Source organism: Idiotropiscis lumnitzeri, chromosome 7 (genome assembly GCF_059441095.1).
Source record: "Idiotropiscis lumnitzeri isolate Australia: NSW breed Sydney's pygmy pipehorse chromosome 7, RoL_Ilum_1.0, whole genome shotgun sequence".
NCBI classification, from domain to species: Eukaryota; Metazoa; Chordata; class Actinopteri; order Syngnathiformes; family Syngnathidae; genus Idiotropiscis; species Idiotropiscis lumnitzeri.
In genome coordinates, this window is record NC_142397.1 from 5,750,440 (window position 1) to 5,756,439 (window position 6,000).

A 6,000-nucleotide genomic window follows, 5' to 3' on the forward strand; every position below is an offset into this window, starting at 1 on the left:
TTTTTTTGCTGCTTTATTTTTTTTTTTGCTCAAATTCAAAAATTCAATGAGTCAAAACTCCTCTGTTATAGCAGTAATGTTAATAATGCTTCGCAGAGGATAAAGAATTTTTTTTAATTATTTTTTTTAATTAATCTATTTATTTATTTATTCTTTTCACCCACTGTATGTTTTAAAATAACTGCATAGGCAATGTTTTACTTCTTGACGGTCATCGGTCATACAAGTGTAAAAAATATGATGGCTCCGAAGTTGGAAGTTGCAAGCATACGCATCCTGAACATTTAGCAGACTAGTGGAACTCGTTCAGAAATTTGAAATATATTTGTAACTGAATCGTGTTGCTCGCTGAAGGTCCGCTACGTGCTCATAAAATGTCCAGATTTTGCCATTTTTGTTCACATTGTCAGCTTGCGGTTAATTTCGAAATGCACAAAAAGCAGCAAATGAAACCACTAAAATGTTCACAATGAGTGTGTGAAAGTAAATATGGAGGGTGGGGGGGGTGGTCGGTATCACTTGAGTGAATAAACTTTCCGTGCTAATGATGATGTACTTGTGGTTTAAGTGGCGCACACTGATGAGAAAGCAAGACATGCTGAAAGGTTTTGGACTTGAGGATAATTGCGGCAATTGCGGATAATTTTGCGAGAACAAGGGTGTGAGTGTGAGTGGGTGAAAAGGCGTGCTTGTTTAACATTTATGCAAACCCTTCAAACGGTGACGAGCGCGTATTCCAAGCGAGAGAAAGAGGATCGAGTGAGACTTAAGAACACACAGAAGTAAGGGAGGGAGGTTTTAACAGCCACATCTGGCGCCATCTATCATTTTTGATGCGAAGCGAGGTCAAAAAGCTCAGCCGACAGCGAGAGAAGCTCACGGATTTGTTTTTATTTATTTATTTATTTATTTATTTAAATGGAAACTTCCAGCAAGGTGATCTGCTTTAAAGTGATCTGTGCTCAGTCGCTAAATGGATTTCACGTCGATTTGTCAACTTTTTTTGGGCATGCTGAATATGCATGACTTTTCTTAATCGTTGCTGCCTCACTTTTTATGTCAAATCAAAGGGAAGGAGGAGACTAAATAGCGAAATAGAATCAGGCAAGCCAAAAAAAGAGAAGGCTTCCATACAACATATTCTGGTTACTGACGTCTCTTTTTTTTCCTTTTCCATCTTTCTATGAAACAGCTAGTTAAAACTCATTCACTGCCAGCGTAGGTAAAATGCATTGACTTTTTGACGTATATACCCGTCAATGGGAGTGATTAAGAATCCACTGTAAATTAAAACACTGACAATAATTAAAATCATGATCTTTGTATTTTCATTATGAATGTGTCTTGTTTTATGATTTGATGTCAAATATTTTAGTACTCTTTCACACCATTATTTCATTTTAAACGATTGGAATAATATATGTACCGTTTGAGGATGTGTAACTTTTCATCATTCTTATGCATTTTTTTTTGCACCGATGGTCACGATGGTGTGCATCTCCTGCATTGTAGTGAGAAATGTAGCATCCGTTTTAGACGGCGTTAGCAACTCGATAAAAGGGTCATTTAACAGTCGGATTACACTGGTCAAAACACAAATTGGTGCCAAGGAAGTTTCACAGGTTTAGGATAATTTCATATTGCTGAATCTGAAAAAAAAGACTTTTCTTTTTTCAAAATTGACTCTAGTTTTTGACATAGTCCATATTTTTCTTTAAAAAAAAGTGCTAATAATACACAAGATTTTTTTTTTCATTACTTTACAAGGCGTTATCTGTCTTTTCAAGCATGTCCATACAGTATTCTTTCATTTTTGATGCAACATGGCGAAAGACGGCAATCGTTATTGCAGAGAGCCAAACTCACAAATCGTGTTTTGGGTGATAATCAAGCAAAAATTCTGAAAATTCGACAATATTAGCAGCAGACAAAATCAAAGAAACAACTACTTTTAGTAAGTACATGTCGGAAACTGTCAAAGCACATTAACTATCAATAAAATCATTTGCAAAAATATGAATATCTCAAAAACAATTCAAAGAAATGAATTGGAACGCTCATTTTTGGACTCGGGCAGCAGTCAAGAGGGTGATCATTGACCGATGCCGAAGACACACACTTCCAAAAAATGCTTTTAGTTACAAGAGAAAAAATGGCAACTGAATCCAAAGTTGAGGCTGAGCTGTAGTGGCTTCTGTCTGCCGGATGTGAGGTCATAAAGAAATGAAGCTTCCTAAAAAAAAAAAAATAATAACTAAAATGGAAGGGACTCTCTCGCTTTGAGCTAAATGGAGCAAACGGAAAATGTAAAAGACTTAACATCCAATCTGCATGTTATTTTCATATTTTATCGCCGTGCCACACGTGTGCGCATTATGCTGCGCCGGCAGCCCGATAAAAATCTAACAAGCGCGCCGGGGCTCGGGTGTGCGGTAAAGGCCAATATAAGTCAAATGACTGGCGATGTTCTTCAGGGATCACGGTGCAACCCGACTTGGCCGCAGATTCATTTCATTTCTATTTGGAAGCTATTTTTCACTCAGGCCCCATTTGGACTGCGCGCCCAACGTCTGCACAAGAGAGACTGGAACATGATTTCTCTGTGGAATCACATGATCCAGAAACAAAATCTCCCATTTGAGTCCCTTAATAAAGTAATTGTGTTTCAAGAGCGGCCGCAGCCCTGCAGCCAGCGTCCGTCTCCTCTGCGACGCTGGCCCGTGAATCACACAATGACCTTTAAAAGACGACCACGCTACGTCGATGTGGACAATAGATTGAGATACGTGTGACTCAATATCATCACCCCCCCACACACACCAGTCCGAGCTGTCAACTTTCTGCTTTGACTCAAGCACGTAATTTTGTAAAAAAACGAGACTACAAGCTGTTTAATTGCCGCTGTCAGTTTAACGAAATAATAACCGAGTGAAATTACATGGTTTGTTTTTTGGGGTCTTGTTTTGTTTTTTTACAACAGGCACATAGCTTAGTCTTTTGTTTGTTCTATTAATGTTCATGCTGACTTAGCATCTACAGAATGTGGCTGCTATGACCCTTGAAGCAATGGATATTTGCTCACAAGTGGTGTAGCAACACATATAGACATACAGCACAATACAAACATTTCCATCTGCACAACAACCAGAGTACTTAATACGATGAAAAAAAGTTGAATTGGTGTTTTGTAACTCATAATGCTACCTTCGAAGTTGTCTATCCGCTTTGGATTGACATCTGCAGTACGGTTTTATTTTGTCACACAGTAAGGCGATTAAACAATTACATAGGAACTTAAATTAGGCTACTACTACGAATATTAGGTTAAGTATTGCATTAATTTACGACGAGTTATTGGAAATGGCCGCCATTAGGTTGCCAGCATCACTCTTATGACTTACTCGTTTATTTTTACGCCGCACAGGTTTGGTAGAATTTTGTGACGTCATCGTGAACGCTTAAAAGATCGCAAGTCAAAGTTTTTAGTTAGTAAACAACTCTAGGTGAAGTAGATAAATAAACTGTCTTTTATATTTACTCAAAATATTTGTTTGATAAATCGTATTGTGTTTGTTGCAATATAAATGAATTTATTTATTTACATTTTTATACAGCAAAAGCAGGAGAGACCTTGGAAAGCAATCGCATATTCAATCCCAATCACAATATTGCCGGAGAAAAATAACAAATCACAATTAAAGTTATTTTTCATAATCGTTCAACACGATCAGAAACTAACTATGGCGGTTGGACAAGTTGCGAGAAAAAAAACAAAACAAAAAAACAAACGCACAAGTCGGGTTAATCCGCTGATAATGGATGACACTGTCGTGCCGACATAACAAGAGGCGGAAACATACCAGGTCGCTTTTTGGGAGCTTACCTGCCGGCTTGTCGCAGTCGTGTGTGCGTGCGAGAGTCTGAGTACGCAATCCCCTCTGCGAGAGCAACTGATGAATGTGCACGACCGCAACGTTGGCTGCGTGATGGCGTCGCTCTCTCTTGCTCTCTCGCTCTCTCAGCTGATAAAAAAGGGGGGGGGGAGTCCTCACCTCCCGTGTGGAGAGAGGAGGCTCAACTCACACACTCTGCGCCCACTTACGCACAACATAGGAAAAGAAGCACAAGCGGAAGAAGCCTCATGATGACCACCGCCGCAGCTACGGTTGCTGTGGCAACAGCCAACCTCAACCTCCACTTTCTCCCGCCCTCTGTTTTATGTTTGCATAGACGAAATAGAGGATAAAAACATAAAAAAAAAAAAAAAAAAGCGCTATGTTTGCACGGACAGAAATATCCTCACCGTTGGTGGTCACCAACTGTTGCTTCTGCCATCCGCGATAAACGGGGCGGCACGCATTGTGAGGGTCACGTGGAGACGCACTGTGTGTGTACGTGTGTGTCTCTGGAAGGAGGTTATGGCTGCTGTTGATGGTCGCTTCCCCTCTTTGCGAACGCCATCGGGGGCCTGCTGCACTTTGATAAGACACACTGCAGCCTCACGTCAGCGGCTGGACATTCTGATCAAATGAGGTGCTCGGGAACACACACACATATATATATATATATATATAATATAAGCTATATAAAAACAGGTTGGTCCTTTTATGGAATTACCGTCCTAATTATCCAGCCATGCGTGTGATTTTAATCAGAGGATACATTTAAGAACAAAAAAAAACAGAAGGAGAGGGAATGAAAGCCTTTCCTCTCCTCGGTCTCCTAGGGAGACCGAATGGGCGTAAGGCCGCCGACGTCCTTCAGGTCTCGTAAATCCTACCGCGTAATCATGGCACTCTCAACCTCCCTCACTCCCCGGTTCGCTTCCTTTCTCGACATGGAGACTTCTTGTTTTACACTCATGATTGTCATGTTGCCTGTAAATCCACAGCGACACTACAAGAGACCCCCCCCCCTCCAAGAGGAAGTGGTTTTTATTAGTTGAGCCTTTATTTAGCCAGCCAAGACAGACTGTCTTTTTGCGACGTCGACATGGCTGCAAACGAGAGAAAGACAAGGCAAAATGAAACATGATCCTTGTGTCGCCGATTATCGGCCGATTATCGGCGCCGATATTTGTCATTTTGCCAATTATCGGCATCGGCCTTTGTTTTAGTTTAAAAGCTGCTAAATTAAAAGCTGGTTGGCTTGCTGCAGCGTGCTTCTCTCTCTTTATCTGCAGAGGCAGATTAGCCCACCCACAGCAGCATCTGATTGGTTCCTTGTGCAGCCAATCAGCAGTAAGCAGCCTGTTTGCTTTTTACCTCGAGTCACGCGCAATACGGAAGAGGTCCCGCAAGTCGAGGAAAGTAAGGCGACAGACTTTGCGGAAATTTGAATAAATGTCACTCTAGTATTTTCCAAGAGCTAAAAAAAATGTTAACATGTTCATCACTAGTAGTTTGATAAACTTGTAAATGCATTTAAACCAAGTTTTGGAGTTTATATTTTTCAAAATTTTGACACCATTTTGTGTTTTTAATTTATCCAATTTTGTATTTATTTTCTATTTATTTATTTAATCTTTAATTAATCTATTTTATATATCTATATAATTCAATTATTGTTGTATTGCGATAGAAAATGGATGGCTGAAAACTAGAAGATGTTAGAACAGCTTTAGAACAAAGAAAACCCATTTTCGTGCTTTTTATCTCTTTACATTTAACAGCTGGCACGATTCAGCGCCGCATGTAAGACAACATCTCCGTCAATTTTAGCATCGGTCAACGTTGGAAGAGCCGCATTATTTAGGATGTCAGCAGCAGGTGTCCAGTGGCCCAATGTCATTTTTCAAGACATTTACACTCATGAAACACACACATAAAACAAAATGCACACACACACACACGCACACACACACTGCTAATTTGACTGATTTATTGCCCTTCCGCTTAATGGTCATTGATTAAGCTCATGTGTAATAACAGTGGTGGAACTGCTGACATATTAATTACTGCACTCATAGACCGTGATTCTTGCTTTTATCATATTTCCCAC

The 6,000-nt window shown here is 40.0% G+C and overlaps 1 protein-coding gene across 3 annotated transcripts in view; it reads right to left on the reverse strand.

Annotated features, from left to right (window-relative positions):
- LOC148333219 (muscleblind-like protein 1) overlaps positions 1-4,380 on the reverse strand; it is a 65,740-nt gene extending 61,360 nt beyond the window's left edge. For 2 of the 3 annotated variants that reach the window (XM_088300382.1, XM_088300381.1), the window contains exon 1: positions 3,884-4,244. The gene's annotated coding sequence lies outside the window, so the exon portion shown is untranslated. Of the gene's footprint in view, positions 1-3,883; positions 4,245-4,303 lie in introns of those variants that run through there. The other variant, XM_088300378.1, reaches the window with a different exon arrangement.
- Between the last annotated feature and the right edge of the window lie 1,620 nt (positions 4,381-6,000).